Source organism: Camelina sativa, chromosome 15, assembly GCF_030686135.1.
Source record: "Camelina sativa cultivar CO46 ecotype springtype chromosome 15, ASM3068613v1".
Taxonomy (NCBI): domain Eukaryota; kingdom Viridiplantae; phylum Streptophyta; class Magnoliopsida; order Brassicales; family Brassicaceae; genus Camelina; species Camelina sativa.
The window spans coordinates 16,699,291-16,717,311 of record NC_141894.1 but is presented as its reverse complement, the minus strand read 5'-3'; positions in this window follow the sequence as shown (position 1 = coordinate 16,717,311).

Genomic DNA, 18,021 nt, shown 5'->3' with positions numbered 1-18,021 from the left:
TTATGAGGTTTTTAGGATCAATGCTAAGTGTTTAGGAAGTATATGGAAAAATGATTATATGATTAAGGATATAAGAGAGATCTTTATACAAGAGGATACACTTTATTATTGAAACACTCAAAGGATTACAAAGACTCTTAAGACTCTCACACTCAAACTCACTCACTCCAGCTTGAATGAAACTCTCCACCAAGCCTTGGTATTTATATTACAAGTCTTAGGGAATATTACAAAGAATACTCCTTAAGATATTTCTATGCTTTATTTTACAACCCTCCATTTATTCAACTCTCTCATAACCATATACTTCACTATCATATATCACACACTAATTACTTATTCCCCCTGTCTCCAAAAGAGAGGCGACATCTATCTTATCCGTTGTCGTCTTCTTCACTATCTGAGGTGACTTCTGTGACGTAGATATTTTGACCTGGAATGTATCGCTTTATCTTGTATTTTTCCCCTTCAACTCTGTAGACCGGATGATCTGGATTTGATTGTGGCCACGCGTATTGATCATGAAAGCCTGCTAGCACTTGTCGTATTTCTTCAGCGAATCCTAGCGGGTAGACATGTCTGTTATGTCAATGTGCTGTGTGAGGACAAAGAAGATTAGGGTCAACTTCAAATTCATTAAATCCATTCAATAATGCAATTTGCTTTGCGCGTTGATGGAAGTTCCCCGAGGCAAAAGCATCATTATTGTAGCTTGTCTCAACGTTCGCATCATATTTCTTTAGGATCATGATTTCTCTATCTTGTTCTTCTTGGATTGCAGTGATCCTGAACGTGACAAGTATATCCAACTCAGGCTGTGCACGAACATGTTCTTGCCACCAGGTAACATCATGGAATAATGTGAGCCACTTGTATAGTAATTTGTAATGCGCATTTCGTCTGGTCAATATGCATTTCGCCAAGTACTGGAGCAATTGACTTTTGTGGATGAGGACTGCAATAGTGTAAAGATCTGTCATGTACCAAAGTAGGAGGTATGCCTCTATAGGAAACCGGCCATAATGAGCAGGGTTCATATGGATGGTGGTAAGGAAGGGATAGGCCGGGTGGTAAGGGAGGCCAAGAAATGGACCCTGATCAAGACCATACCGGTGTATATAGAGCTTTAGGAAACCATGCAGTGTCTCAATTCCTCTGTAGATCAATACATTGTCGAGTAACGATTCTCTTATTCCACGCAGCATATCGGCAATCATTTTCCGCAGGTTATCTTCTGTTGGATTGTCTGGACTGAGGGTGTATATCATGGGTACTATTGTCAAAATTTGACGCTGAGTTCTTGAAAGAAAATCTGGGAGGAAGTTGTCTTTTCCTTTATATGTTTAACATCAAATTTCCACTGGGAAAACCAACTTGCCCACCTGAGTAACTGAGCTTGTGGTAGTACCTTCTGCTTGAACTGAATCATTCTTGGAAGGGATGACATGTCCATCTCGATGAGGAAATGTTGGTCCACCAAATGAAACTCAAAATTTTCTATTCCTCTTTTGACAGCGAGTATCTCCTTGTAAGTAGAATGGTAGTGTTTTTCGCTATCTTTGAAGACTCCACTTTTATAGCCACATATATGTCTTTTCCCCTTTTCGTCTTCTTCTAAGAGTATTACTCCCCAATAGCAATCACTTGCGTCCGTATGCAGAATTCTTTTTCCTTTTGCTGGGATTCTTAGAGCTGGTAAGGTCGTGGAAATTTTCTTTAGTTCTTTTACTGCTTATGTGCATTTCTGGCTCCAAGAAAGGGCATCTTTCTTGAGTTGAGCAGAGAGAACTGATCTGTGTTTTGCAAGACCATGAATGAAATCTGATATATAATTGACAATCCCCAGAAACTGTTGGACTTTCTTGAAAGATAGTCTTTCATCTGGAAACTCATTGAGCTGGGTGGCAATGTGAGGTTGGAGGTAGTATTCTCCCTTGGATATGTGCATTCCCATAAAATCAATCTCTGTTTCTCCGATCACCATCTTCTTTTCTGATAGCATAATACCGTATTTCTGTATGATACTGTGGAACTTTGCCAATAATGAAGTGTGGGAATCTATGTCTGACGAGAATAACAGAATATCATCAATATACACCAGCGCATTTGGGAGGATATGCTTGAATATCTTGATCCTAGCTTTTTGGAATAGTGAAGGAGCTACCTTAAGTCCAAAAGGCATGACTTTCCAGTGGTAATGGCGATCTGGTACACAAAATCCTGCCTTTGGTCTATCCTCTAGTTTGATTCCAAGCTGCCAAAAATCTGCTTTTAAGTTAACCTTGGAGAAGGTTTGTGCTTGCGGGAGTTTTTGGAATAACACTTCCTCTTTGGCAAAGGAAACTTGTCATCGTCAAGGAAATGGTTGAGTAGTTGATAGTTGATGACTAATCTGAGTTTTTCTCGCACTTGTTCAACCCGTTTGTTGACGTAGAATGCTTCACATGCCCAAGGTGAAGTGGTCTTCTCAATGAGGTCTTCTTTCTAGAGTTGGTCAATCTCTTCGAGTGCAAGATTGTAGTGATCTGGGTTCATTCCTGGGTGACTTGCTTTAGTTGGGCTGATATCTTCATTCTTCTTGAAGGGTAAGGATATGAAGAAATCTGGATTCTTCCACAAAGGGGATGAGCATTTTGTGAGAAACTCCGAATGAGAGGTGGCGCAAGACGTCTTTGCAATTTCTTCTTTTATGGGATTAAGTATCTCCATAAGGTATAGATGAGACACCGTTGACCAAAGTTGCAGCAGGTTTTTGTGCTTGAGACCTTCCGGGTGCCACGAAACTCTTCGAAGACTATGAAGGATATCAAATCCAAGTATAAAGTCCTTTCCAGGGAGTTCATAACCATATACTTTGGATTTAATCATGTATCCGGGGAAAAGTTGGATGTAAAATGGCTTGCTGATAAGAGAGATATGGAATATCTGGCCGTTGGCTGCTTTGAAAGCGGCTGAACGTGAATTCCAATGTGAGGCTGGGAGGAGTTCTGGTTTGATGATGGATGAGGCAGCTCCAATGTCAAAATAGGCAATGACCAGTATTGGTTTATCATATTTGTTTGGGAAGATGTAGATCTTGGCATTTGGAGATGGTTGGGTTAGATACACCAATTCTTCTTGATGTGATTGCTCTACTTTGCAGAAATCGAATGTGTAGAGGTCAAACAACATGAAATGATCGTCTTTATCGCTTTCATCTCCAATATCCTCTTTTGAAGATTCATCTTCAAACTCCATAACCATTGCAAGAACTGCATCATCAGTTGGTTCATCATCAAGGGAAAAGATGGATTCAATATACGAGTCGTCAATATCTTCAACTTGTGCCAAGTAGCCAAGGAGGTTGTCTCTCTTCTTCTTGTTAGGACACTGTTTAGCATAATGTCCCTTCTTCTTGCAGATGTAACATCTGTCTGATTTTTTGAAACCTCTTTGAGTTTTCTTCCTGAAGAATTTCTATTTCTTTCTAGAAGATAGCTTTGGATATTTCTTCTGCCACTTACTTATATAGATCTTTTCTTTTCCATGACTTGTATAACAATGGCATTTCTTGTCTCTGCATTTGATATTGGGTTCTGGCCGATCACATGCTTTTCCCAGAAGCTTTCCTTGTTCTTGAAGCTGTTTGAAAAACTTCTGGTGGTTGCATAGCTTTTCAAGGGCTGCCAGAGAAATTTGAAATATTTCTCCAAGTGAAGCTTGGTTGAGAGGCATATTCTTGACGTTTCATTTCCAAGTGGTTCTAGAAGTGAATTCAGGTACGCCTTCTTGAAGTTGACGTCATCTATCCCATTCAGGGCATAGAATCTCTTTGACATTCGCTCATAATGTCTTTCAATATCCTTCCTCTTGAAGGAGCAGCATCTCATGCTAAGATACTCTTCTCTGGCTTGGATTGTATAATGATCCCATGTGCCGAGAAATTCATTGTGGCTGTATCCCACCAAGGCATCGATTGTTGGAGATTGTCAGATTTGTAATTGTCGATATTGACCTAAGCTTATCCACCATTGCCTGAGACGTCCTTGGAATTTAGCCACCAGTTTATCAATCGATGTAGGCAAAGTGGCTCATGGGTTGAGTTGTTGTTCTGTTAGCCATGCATGCATCTCATATACTTTGTCGCGCCATTTTGAAGGGGGAACATCATCAAAAGAGAAACCCTTATGTGGTTCTATATTAAACCGCAGATTTCCTTCTGTCTGATTTCGTCCAGTTTCTTGAGTTTCTTCTTCCTATACGTTTCCACCTTCACTTTCTATGTCTTCTTCAACCACAGCAGGTGAAGCCATTATAAAATGTGGGATAATGACCTCACCATTCTCATCTTTTAGTGTTGTTGGCGCCTTTTTCATAATACTTTCTTGAGAAAAACTTTTTTCTTGTTTTGCGACATTCTCAAGAAAAACAGTGATTGGATTAGCACGCTCTATCTCCACAGGAAGGTTTTCTCACTCACTTTGTGATCTTGGTTCTAGTATTAACTTGATGCCCCATTCTGTTGCTGTGAGACTTGGGATGACAGATTTCAAGCAAACTAAGATCTCTCTTATCTTAGCTGATCGATCCCGCAGAATTCCTGAAGGTGTCTTAGAGGATATTCTAATCAAGATTGGAGAATGCATGATTCCCACTAACTTTGTGGTGCTGGAATATGACAGAGCCTAGTGATCCTCTCATCTTAGGACGCTCATTCTTGGCTACAGCTGGTGCCATCATTGATGTTAAGAAGGGACACATAACTCTGAATGTGGATGATTTGGTCATGAACTTTGAGATGGACAAGCTGAGAAGAGCTCCCACTATTGATGGTCAAATATTTTCTGTGGAGATTGCTTCTGATGATGATCCACTCATAGAGCCTCAAGGAAACATTACTGCTGGGTATGTCAAAGAGTTGGAGACTGTTGACAAAATGGTAAGCAAGTTGCTAAGCTTGAAGATTTGAGTGGGGATCATCTAATCAGTACTAGAGACCATGATGAGGTTCTAATCCATGACAAGTCGCTGATAAATGATGTTTTTGTAATGGAAACACGGATTGCTGAGGAAAGCTGCAGAATCGTTGAAGAAACACGAGTTGCAGGCCAAGCATTGATCGATGCACCATCAGCATCGATCGACACACCTTCCAAAATCGGCTCGAACTTGTCCAAAACCGAAGATTCTCGACTTGATTCCTTAGCTGCAAGTCCTAGACCAGTTATAAAGCTGAAATCTCCCCATTCCACAGTCCAGAACCCATAGGTAAGGCCAATGTATGCATCTCCTTCTCCCAAACCTTCTCCTATCATCAATAAGAATTTCAAAGGTACAAAAACTGTTTTGCAGTTAACCAAGCCACAAGATTATCGTAGAGCGCTTGTTTCTTCTGTTGATGATTTTGTAGGACTTAAAAGAAAGCCACCCATACCTAAGTCCCACCCTGGTCTTGTTCCTCACATCCTTGGCAGATCTCATGCACATATTGCCTAAACACCCCCTTGGATGAAGAGGACATTCTCTCAGAAGCATTCACTGCCATGTTTTGATCCACCGGATGCCTGAGATCCGACACAGTCAAGCTAATGACTGAAAACAAGCGCTTAGTGGGAGGCAACCCACTGGTAGGTTTTTCTTTTTCCTTTTTCTTTTGAATTATTTTTATTTTATTTTATTCGCCAATCTCTTACTTGATAGCACTGGGGACAGTGTTGTTTAAGTCTGGGGGAGGCAGTTACTAACTACGTTTTTGTTTTTGAGAGTCAGTCGAAATAAAATAAAAAATTTTATTGAGTCAAAATTTTTGTTGGGAACTACGATTTTTCGTTTTAGAGTACTGCCTTGGTTGATTAATGCTGCAGATTGAATCCACAAATCCGACTAATGAAAAATCCAATGGCTGGTCAGTGAACCAGAGACATCCAAATTTCCAACATAATCCACAAAAGCCTGAGGTAACTTCTGCACTTTTCTTTTTAACTCATCAAGGAGATTGATATTCATAGAGCTTGACTCCTTGTTCATACCTGACAAGTAAGATTCAGAAAAAAAAAATTGGTACTCCTCTCCCTTATTTAAGTTTAAACGATTTTTCCTGAGAGCTTTGTTTAGAAAAAAAAAATGAATAAAAGATGAGATGATTTTGATCATTTTAGAGAGGTAGGTAAATTACCTATGACCTCATTATTCGCCTCTTGAGTCAAATGATCATACAAAGCTTGGAAGTGAGGGGTAGGTAAATTACCTATGACCCCATTATTCGCCTACAACTTTGAGAAAAAAAAAAAAACAAAGCAAAGCTCTAAGGAAGATAAAATATAATAAGTTTGGGGGAGAGAATGAGTACCACATGTGGTAAAAGATATGTCTTGCTTGTTATGGTATTATACGGGAATGAGTCTAGAAGGTTCTTGACATTGATCAAATTGATGAGACTCACCGATGAAAGCTCAATGGAGGAAGTAGTGGAATTTGGTTTGAATTTGGGATGCTATGAAAGTCAACGGAGAAGTACATGGTGGTTCGATTTGGATTTATCTGCTAAGCATGTGGATTAAAGTTTGGATGATCATGGCATTACTTTAAAAAGAAAATGAGTTTATGCGTTTTCAAACCTCTTTCACAGGGCTAAGTTTATGTTTTGCTTGATATATCATGGTTTTTAGGTGTTTTTAGCCATGATATAAGTCTTATTTATAGAGACTTTTTGAGTCTTTATAGGATTTAACATGGATGGGAGCATAATGGAGCTAAATATGAAGATTTGAAGCTTAATCAAGCATTGAGGCTGAGCTACAAAGTTGGGAGACCAGATCAAGAGTAAGCATCGATCGATGCTACATATGTGTCGATCGATGCAGAGCCAAAAGAAGAAATCGGAAGTTTCTCTCACAAGTTTTGAAGATTTACAAAGCTGCTCCAAAGTTTTCCATATTTGCATCATTAGTCTCTGGACGTGTTTAGGAATATAAATAGAATTTTATGGTCATTGTTTAGACCTAAGTTTTATTTTCCCTGCAACTTTTGAGAGCAAAACCCTGAGAGATTTTTAGAGAGCTTTTGGAGAGAAGAATCAAGACTCCTTCAGAGAAGATTCAGAACTCCTTTACTTCTTCTTTTAATCTCTTAATGCTATTATTTTATTCATGATTTGTGTTTATACAATTATGTCTGAGTAGATATGCTTGTTAGGTTTAGGTTTTCTCATTAGGGATTTCATGGTTTATTAGATCTGTTATTATTTAGGATTCATTATCTTCCTTGTTCTTCACCATAGGTTATTTTTAATGCTAGATCTTTGATTAGTCATCTGGATTTAGATCTTAGGATTATTGATTGATATGAGAATATAATTGATTTTCCTGATAAAACCTTTGGTGAGCAAAATTACTTTTTGCAAAGAGATTTGAATTAGTGATTTTGTGAACTTATCTAAACTTGATTTTATTACTGGTTTTTAACTTGAATTTTGCAAAGAGATTTTGATTTTCTGGTTTTAAACTTAGATAATATTTGCAGTGACAACTGATTTATTTTATAATTGTGTTTAGAGTTCAAGAACGGTGCTTAATTGTTGAATCCTGTTTACTTAATTAATTGATCTGATTTTCCATGATTTCCTGAGAATTTCCCTAAGCCTAGCGTTTATTCCTATTGATTTACAACTCTTTTATTTTCTGTTTTTGCATTGCTATTTAAATTACAATTTTGGTTTAGCATAATTAAAAGATTATTAAATCTATTGTGTGAATCTATAGTTCTTGTGGATTCGATCCCTAAATACTACATTGACCTCTTAATTTGAGAGAGTAGCTCTAGGGTAAATTTGAGCATATCACATCAATTTTAATATACCTCATTCTCTTACAATTATCTTTTCTCGGTTCTACAAGTGCTACTATCTCTTCATGTTATTCCTCATGTAATTCATGTTATTTTGAAGACCAAATATCAAAAGTTGGAGTGAATGGTCTGTATTTTTTCATACATCAATTTTTTTTTTTTTTTTTTGCCAATAAAATTTTAAGAAAGAAACAATTATACATTTTAGTAAAAAGACAAATAGAAAAACAAACCATTCACTCCAACTTTTGATATTTGGTTTAAAAGTGATTGGCAAGAATTGGTTAAACTTTTTGAGTCCTTGAAATAATTCTTGATAACATCTTTTTTTGGATGTATAAAGTATAAACTACATAAATTGTGTAGATTCTCATTATATGAATGAAATTACAGATTTTTGAATCTATATATTTCTTTTTTATATAATACATGTTTGCTTAATAAAATAGATATTTAAAAAGGAAACATAACCATATGCAATTAACCATATATTGCCACTTCTTATAATTTGGTAAGATATACTTCTATATTAACTATAAAATATATATATATATTAAAAATCCATTTAGGATATTTAATTTTCATATAGGTCATGATAAACTATATAAACTATATCTAATGTAGTAATCACTTTACAAAAATATTGAAAAAATGATCAACTTTTAAAAAAGATAAAAAAAAACTCTTACAACTTAGTTTACAACTGAACCACCAATTTTTAGGCTAATGCACCCTCTTAGACCATCTCCAATGGTTTTCCTAGAAAAACTATATAATAGAGGTAGTTTTACTCCAACAAATCTCTATTCTCAGCTCTAAAATAGAGATTGTTATATTTTCTTCTATTTGTAGAAGAAAAAAATAGAGTTTCTATATATATAGAGAAAAAAATAGCACCTCTATTATGATTCATCTCTATTTTAAAGGTGGGAATAGAAGTGAGTTGGAGTACAACTCACATCTATCATGAAAAAAATAGAGATGAGTTGGAGATGCTCTTAACTATTATATTTTTATTACTTCTAAATGTGTTATCACCTCTTCAATGCTATTTATTCTTTATTACTTTTTTTTTGAGAGATTGGCACTATGGCACACTTTTGATGAAAGTGTTTGCATTCTAGCACACTTTCTATCCATGATACACTTTTTTACAACTTTTTACACTATTCACATAATTTTTGGACTATTTTGTCCTCTACATATAACAAGAATATGAGAGAGAGAGAGTTAAGATCAAACTAGAGTTTAAACAAAACAAAATATGTGGACCATTTTTACTATCAACTAAAACAAATATAAATGTTCTATTTTTTTTTTATCTCAAACACTTTTATGTCATATTTTTCTATTATTCTCTTTATTTTTCTTCTCTCTTTGTAAACACTTTATTCAATTATTATGACATATATGGTTGACTTTATTTTTGTGATTCATTATAATTATATTTTTCCTATATTTTAAGATCTATTTTACTATGCTTAAAATGAATAATATGTATAATTATTTATTTATAGTTTAATATTTGTTCATTATTATGTGGATACTTAAAGTGTCTTATTATGTGGACTAGGTATTAGCCCACGCTACGCGTGGGTTGTTTCATAATCGCTATTATATTTTGGAAAAATGAGATAAATTAACATGTTATTATTATTTTATTTTTGGTGTACATAAAAATTTTAAAACTATGTAGCATGAGTTTAAATAAACTAAAGAAATCAATTTTTTGTTTGACAATAATATATTTAGTGCAATCAAGTCCTATGTACTTCCATGCCATATATTTTTGTAAATTATAGTCATATTTCAAAATTATTGTGATAACTATTTTAATAAAATTTATTTTGTGGTCTTAGTGATGCATTATTTTTATTCATTTATAGTGATACCGTAAATTGGTTTAAAATATTTCAATTAAGAAAAATTTAAAATAATAAATATTAGGTCTGCAATGTCTCATGCATATATAACTAAGTGAGTCTAACAATATGTTATTAAACTAAATACATTTTCCATAAAAATAAAATAATAAAAATAGCAAATATTTTATTACGTTATTATATCTTAAAGTATTCAGTTGTGGACAGACCCAATTGTGTATAAACAGCAACATTTTATGGCATTATAAATACATAAACATAAATACTATTTCTTTTGTTAATAAACAGTAATTAAGACTTACAATGTAACTTAATTTTCCTCTTTTTTCAATCTATATAATATATATACTTCTATTATAACAGTAAAAAAATTTGACGTTTTACTTTAACATTATTTAGGCTATTGTATAATATAAGTAAGTTAAATCATAAATTTTCTGAAAATGAGTTTTTGTAAGTCATAGAACTTTTAAATTTGTAAGCACTAATTATTAAAAACTTAATAATTCATCACATATACAGGAAATCATGAGGTCAAAAAGATATTAAAAATTCATTTAAATTTATATTTATATACAAATACTAAACAAAATAGGAAAATGACTACGATTGAATGTAACAAACAATAAACTATATTTTCTCGTAAATTATGATAAAATTAAACTAAAAATTGTATATTACCTTTATATCATATTTAAATAAGGTAAAAGTTTTGTGAAGTTAAGATATCATTTGTTAAATGGAAGAAAAAATGATGTTGTAAAATTTACAAAATTATGTGAGATTTGAGATATAGCTAAAAACAATGATATTGTGAAATTATAAAATTATATGAGATTTGAAATATAAAAGTTATAGTGAGATATGTGTATTTCTTTTAATAGATAATACAGAAATCAATGTACCAATTGTTTCTTTTGATATGTAACCCATATAACAACATTTAGAAAAGGTTTTTTAAAAATTGAGATTTGAGATATGGTGGGAGAGGAGAAAAGAATGATTACTTATATGATGATAACCCAAATTAGATAATGGAGATGAATCTTTTTTTTTTAAAAGAACAATGTTAAATTATTACAATGATATTTTGTAACACCCGCAAACCAATTTGAGTGTTTTGGGTGAGGGTGTCGGGTGTCGGTCGATACCACTGATTTTCTGGTTCGACCAAATTGAGTTTTTAATCGAATTGGACCGGTTTGATTTAGGGAAAACCATTAAACCGTGATATTTAAGTGGGAGAACGACCTAGATCGTGTTTTGTTGTTGCCTAGCCGCTGAAAACAAAGAGAAAGAGGAGAAGGAAGAGTAAACTTGATTTTGGTGTTCAAAGCAAAAAGGAACAGAATCGTCAGGGTTTGGGAGAAGGAGGATATGTATACTCAAATCGTTTTGAAAGGTATTGAGTTTTGGTAGGGTTGTAGCTAAGAGATTTTCGTACACTCTCCTTTTTACAGAAGTGAATTTGGGTTAATATTCTATGAGATATCGGCAGTTTCGTGGGGCGTTTCTTCTCTGTCGCGGTTTGAGACCAGCGGGAGTTTCGGGATCGATTGCGGTTTCATCTGAGATCTGATCGTGCTGAAATTTTGTGGGAAGCTTCTTGACGCCTAGGAATAGCTTTTAACCGGAGGGATTTGATAGTTAACGGTTCATTTTCATTTTAGAAGGTGAGTGCATGACCATGGCTAATCTAAGCCTTTGATTCCCTTGTTCTTGCTTGTTGTTGCTTGTTTGTGTGTTTTTCTTGCTGGGGATTGGTTGTTACAGGTTTCTATGGAGGTATAAGGCTTGAGTTTTGAGTATTGGACGATTTGGAGGAGATTTGGGAGCGAGATTCGACTCTCAACTTCGCGCGGATCGCAGTTGCAGAGGGAGTGTCGATCGATACCACTTGGTGTCGGTCGACACCAGCAAATTGGGCATCGATCGACACTGTGGGGTAGTGTCGGTCGACACCATTGAGACAGTGTCGGTCGACACTAGGATGGTGTCGGCGACACCTCCCTTCCAGCGAGACGATGTTTGATTTCCTGGTTTGTGTGTTTGTTTGTTGTTTGTTGTGGAACTTTGGAATCATTGTTGCTTGTGTGTATAGCCCAGTAGATGGGAGGATTGCCTCACTGAGTGTTTATCAAATACTCATGCATCTCAATTTGTGTTTGTGGTGCAGGTAAAGGCAAAGTGTGATTGTGGAATCAAGGCGATGAAGAGGAGGATGTTCTAGTGGTTCGCTTGGTTGTCTGGCTTCTGTTAGGTTGCTAGAGTTGAGTCCTAGAACATTGTTTAAGATTGCTGGTTATTTGATTTATGCTGTTTGGATCATTAGTTTGTGATTGGAATTAATACTGGTTATGTTTTTATTGGTTATTGGTTTATTGGATATTTATTGGTTTGTTATTCCGCTGTTGATTGTGAATGTGGTTAGGTGGCTAGTGGGTATGAGACCACTAGTTGTAGTTTATTTATTCTATTATTATTATTATTATTATTATTATTATTATTTATTATTAAAAAAAAAGGGGTCGGTCGTTTCATTTTGGTATCAGAGCCCTTACGGTTCTAGGTTTGGGTTCGCTAGGTTTCTGTTGTGATGTTTTGGATTGCATGCTTTGATTGATTATGTGAGTTAGTCAATTGTGTGTGGCATGGAGTCATAGAACATCCTCTTCGAGCCTTCAATTAGATTTCACGGTGAGTTATTGTTATGTTTCTTTGTGTGATATTGATTTGTTTTCTGCTTGTTAGCCTCTGTTCTTGGAAGATCAGTGGTTAAGGTGTTTGAGTTGTTGGTCGTGGACGGGAACGTGGTCGTGGTCATTGTCGGGCGGGTCCCGAGGCCAGCGAGTGTGTGGTCTAGAGTTCCACGAGGAGGTATGTCAGAGGGTCGCAAGCGTATCAGGAGGGACCAGAGAGGATTAGCCGGTGAGCGTGCCGGGGGTGCTGGGAACCCAGGTGTGGGGTTGCAGCAGGTGGAGCCCAGGGTCGAGATGATCGCTTGGCGGATCTGTTGGCGTGCTGTTGGAGCGGTGTCTGAGAGGGGTACCAGTGTAGGCTCCAGTTGTGCTGCGGATGTTGAGGACTTTCCACCTTATGTTAAGAGGATGGAGCGGTTGTAGATGACCGGTATGAGATTATTTCTCAAGAGGTATCGGGCCTAGAGAGGCGGATAGGTGGACATATGCAGTTGGAGCAGATATTTCTCTGCTTGATAGTTAATCTAGTTGGATATTATAAGTTGAGTGGGCAGGTGTAACATTGCAATGTTATACTCGGACCACAGGAGGTAGTTGTGTCGAGAGATGTTTATAGTCGTTAAGGATTGTTGCTGCTGAGGGGATGGTGATTCCCCTGAATACCAATAGCTCGAGGGGCTGAGGGCTCCGAGAGTGGCAGAGGGGATGTTGTTCACCTGAGGGGATGAGTAGTTCCCCTAATACCGAGATCTTGAGGATTGTGGTCCAAGAGTGAGACGGTATAACTCGAAGACACTGGTCTGAGAGTGAGATCGGTATGACTCGAAGGTTGCGACCTAAGAGTGGAAGAGTTGGGAGCAAGCAATTCCTAGGACGTGAGTATAAACATAACGATTGAATGTAGACCTCGAGAGATTGACGGTGGTTTAATCTCGGGTTTTGGATGTGTTGACCTTTGGGACAGGGTTTTATGACCAGAGCGGTTCTGAATGTTTGGCTGTGCGCCAGGATTGTGAGACCGGTGGTGCTGGAGTCCCGAGAAGGGGAGTTACAGCAGGTTTGAGCCGGGAAAGGCATGTTTGCCAGATACATAAGTTCACGAGAAGCCTTCATGGCAGGATAAACTAATTGTTGCGACGATACTGGATGAAGTTCATTGGAGATGGATAGGGTTGCTAGATTCAAGGTTTTGGTAATCTTGTTGGAGGGAATAAGTCAAGTGGTTTGAGCTAGCTGCCTGCAAAGCATTTGACGCGGTGAATCAGAATATGCGAACGTATGGTACTTGTTTGTTTTATTACGCTCGTATTGATGATTTACTGTGGAGAATTGCCAAGTGGAAAAGCTATTTCTGGAATAAGTTACCTTGGGGAAGTTTCTCTAAGTGGCAAGTTACTAGAAGTTCTTGGACGAACAAGAGGGTTGATATTTAGGTGGCGGCGAGTTGATGTCGGCATACTTGAGTATTTGTTTAGTTGAGCTGAGGAAGCAACTAGAAGATTTATGGAGCAAGGGATTTATACGTTCTAGTGTATCACCGTGGAGAGCACTGGTGTTATTTATTAAGAAGAAGGATGGGAGTTTCCGCTTGTGCATTGACTAATGGGGTTTGAACCAGGTCACTGTCAAGAACAAGTACCCTCTTCCCAGGATTGATGAGTTGTTGGATCAGCTGGGAGGTGCTACTTGGTTCTCCAACGTAGGTCTGGCGTTGAGTTATCATCAGATACCAATAGATGAGACAGATGTGAGAAAGGCGGCTTTCAGGACGAAGTATGGGCATTGTGAGTTCATGGAGATGCCTTTTTGGGTTGACTAACGCGCCAACAGCGTTTAGATTGATGAACAGTGTGTTTCAGGAGTTTCAGGACGTGTCTGTCATCTTTTTCCTCGATGATATCCAGGTATTTTCTAAGAGTCCTGAGGAGCATGCAGTGAATTTGAGGGCAGTTCTGGAGAAGCTGCGGGAGCATAAGTTGTTTGCTAAGTTGAGCAAGTGTAGTTTTGGAAAGCGTGAGATGGGTTCTTTGGGTCACATTGTGTATGCAGAGTGAGTTTCTGTAGATCCGGAGAAGATTCAGATTATCAGGGATTGGCCTAGACAACAGAATGTCACTAAGATCAGGAGTTTCCTTGGTTTGACAGGTTATTACAGGACCATGAGATGAAGTCTCTAGTAGGAGAGATCAGTGCTTTGAGCTTATGTGCTGTTTCACAGGAACCGTTGGGTTTGGAAGCAGTAGATAGAGCAGATCTTCTGAGTAGGGTGCGGTTGGCTCAGGAGAAGGATTTGGGGCTGGTGAATGCCTCTAAGGATGTGGATTCAGAGTATCAGGTCTGGGTTTGTGTGCCCAAGGATGAGGAGTTGAGACAGGAGATTCTGAGAGAGGCTCATGCGAGCAAGTTATCCATTCATCCATGAGCGACTAAGATGTACCGTGACCTCAAGAGGTACTATCATTGGGTCGGGATGAAGAAGGATGTGGCTAGTTGGGTTTCGAGGTGTGATGTGTGTCAGCTAGTGAAGGCTGAGCATCAGGTTCCTGGCGGGTTACTGAAGAGTTTACCCATTCCTGAGTGGAAGTGGGATATGATCACCATGGATTTCGTGGTAGGATTGCCCGTGTCACGGACCTTTGATGCTATTTGGGTCATTGTGGACCGGTTGACTAAGTCTGCACATTTTCTGGCCATTAAGAAGACTGATGGAGCAGCGGTCTTGGCTAAGAAGTATGTGAGAGAGATAGTCAGATTGCATGGGGTGCCAGCGAGCATTGTGTCTGATAGAGATTCTAAGTTCACTTTGGTGTTCTGGAAGGCATTTCAGGCGGAGATGGGCACTAAGGTGCATATGAGTACAGCTTATCATCCCCAGACAGATGGACAGTCTGAGAGGACGATCCAGACGCTGGAGGATTTGCTGAGAATGTGTGTGTTGGATTGGGGTGGCCATTGGGCAGATCACCTGAACCTGGTAGAGTTTGCTTACAACAACAGTTATCAGGCGAGTATTAAGATGGCTCCTTATGAAGCTTTGTATGGGAGACCATGTCGTACACCAATATGCTGGACTCAGGTGGGGGAGAGGAGCATGTTTGGTGCTAGTATTGTTCAGAAGACCTCAGAGAAGATTCGGGTTCTCAAGCTGAACATGAAGGAGGCTCAGGATAGGCAGAGGAGTTATGCTGACAGGAGGAGGAGAGATCTTGAGTTTCAGGTAGGAGACAGAGTGTACCTCAAGATGGCCATGTTGCGGGGTCCGAACAGGTCATTGTCAGAGACTAAGTTGAGTCCGAGGTATATGGGTCCATTCAGAGTGATTGAGCGGGTTGGACCAGTGGCATATAGACTGGAGTTACCTGAGGTGATGCGTGCATTCCATAAGGTTTTCCATGTGTCTATGTTGCGGAAGTGTTTCCGTGAGGGTGAGCAGGTGTTGGCTAAGATTCCTGAGGATCTTCAGCCTAACATGATAGTGGAGGCGAGACCAGTGAGGGTTCTCGAGAGGAGGATCAAGGAACTTCGGAATAAGAAGATTCCTTAGATGAGAGTCCTGTGGGACTCTTATGGTGTTGAGGAGCAGACTTGGGAGCCTGAGGCAAAGATGAAGGCAAGGTTCAAGAGGTTGTATGAGAAGCAAGCCGCGACTTGAGCTTGTTTAGCCTGGTCCCATCTGTAATCCGTGGCTGGAGCGGGAATGGAGTATTCCAGCCTATCTCTCTTGTTACTCGGTCGCTTGGGGTGGTTGGTTGTGCGACTCAGTAACAAGATGAGGTGGTGTTGGGGTACAAAGTTTCCGTGAGGCGGGGTTGTGAAGGAAAGTTTCCTGAAGGAGAAGTTTCCAAAAGTGGAAAGTTTCCAAAAATGGAAAGTGCTAAATATGGAAAGTTTTATGGGAGTTAGAATTTGTCCATTTTAGCGGTAGAGAGCCTTAAAGGTGGCTTGTGTGTGGTCTTAGTGGCGGACTTTTGAGTCAGTGTGCCCATGGGTGGCGGTCTTTTTAGACAATGTGTGGTGTTTGTGACGGGCTTTTTAGCCAGAGTGTCTTTGTGACGGTCCTCTTTAGGACATTTGTGTGGCCTTGGTGGCGGTCCTTTCTAGGACATTTGTTTGGCCTTTGTGGCGGGCTGTTTAGCCAGAGTGTCTTTGTGACGGTCCTTCGGGACAGATGGCCTTTGTGGCGGGCTGTTTAGCCAGAGTGTCTTTGTGACGGTCCTTCGGGACAGATGGTCTTTGTGACGGTCCTTCGGGACAGATGGCCTTTGTGGCGGGCTGTTTAGCCAGAGTGTCTTTGTGACGGTCCTTTGGGACAGATGGTCTTTGTGACGGTCCTTCGGGACAGATGGCCTTTGTGGCGGGCTGTTTAGCCAGAGTGCCTTGGTGGCGGTCCTCTTTAGGACATTTGTTTGGCCTTGGTGGCGGTTCTCTTTAGGACATTTGTTTGGCCTTGGTGGCGGTCCTCTTTAGAACATTTGTTTGGCCTTTGTGGCGGCCCTTGTGGCGTGTATATGATCCTTGTGTGGTCATGAGGTATTCCAGTGAGGGAATATGTGGTTGGTAGGACATTGAGATGTTTTTACGCGAGCCACGGGAAGGAAACCTGGATAGGGATAGGATTCAGACGTGTTCAGAATCGTTTGCTCGCAACTCTTGGGGGACTTAGGTTCTCCTAGTACTACCATATTCAGAGACTTTGTGGCTCGGGGGTATGGTTGGTATATCGACTTCGGATGACGATCCGGGGGCGTGCTGTAGGGTGGCAACCGAGAGACGAGTTTGGACTTTTTCTTATATATTATGGCATGCGGGCTTTGGCCTGATGAGGAGCCAACATTTGGCATGCAGACTTAGGTCTGATGAGGAGCCAATAAAACTCAAGGTTTAGGCCTATGAGTAAAGGAAAGTCCAAAAAGTCAAGAGCAAATGACGCCTGGAGCGTGAGTCTATTGCCTAGAGGTGACCTTCTGTAGATCAGTCAGAGGAGTGCGGGCCGTGAAGATGGTTGCACGGGAGTCCTTGGCTGATGGTTGTTCGAGATTCGAGGACGAATCCAGTTTGGTGGGGGAGAATTGTAACACCCGCAAACCAATTTGAGTGTTTTGGGTGAGGGTGTCGATCGACACCACTGATTTTCTGGTTTGACCAGATTGAGTTTTTAATCGATTTGGACCGGTTTGGTTTAGGAAAAACCATTAAACCGTGATATTTAAGTGGGAGAACGACCTAGGTCGTGTTTTGTTGTTGCCTAGCCGCTGAAAACAAAGAGAAAGAGGAGAAGGAAGAGTAAACTTGATTTTGGTGTTCAAAGCAAAAAGGAACAGAATTGTCAGGGTTTGGGAGAAGGAGGATATGTATAATCAAATCGTTTTGAAAGGTATTGAGTTTTGGTAGGGTTGTAGCTAAGAGATTTTCGTACACTCTCCTTTACAGAAGTGAATTTGGGTTAATATTCTAGGAGATATCGGCAGTTTTGTGGGGCGTTTCTTCTCTATCGCGGTTTGAGACCAGCGGGAGTTTCGGGATCGATTGCGGTTTCATCTGAGATCTGATCGTGCTGAACTTTTGTGGGAAGCTTCGTGACGCCTAGGAATAGCTTTTAACCGGAGGGATTTGAT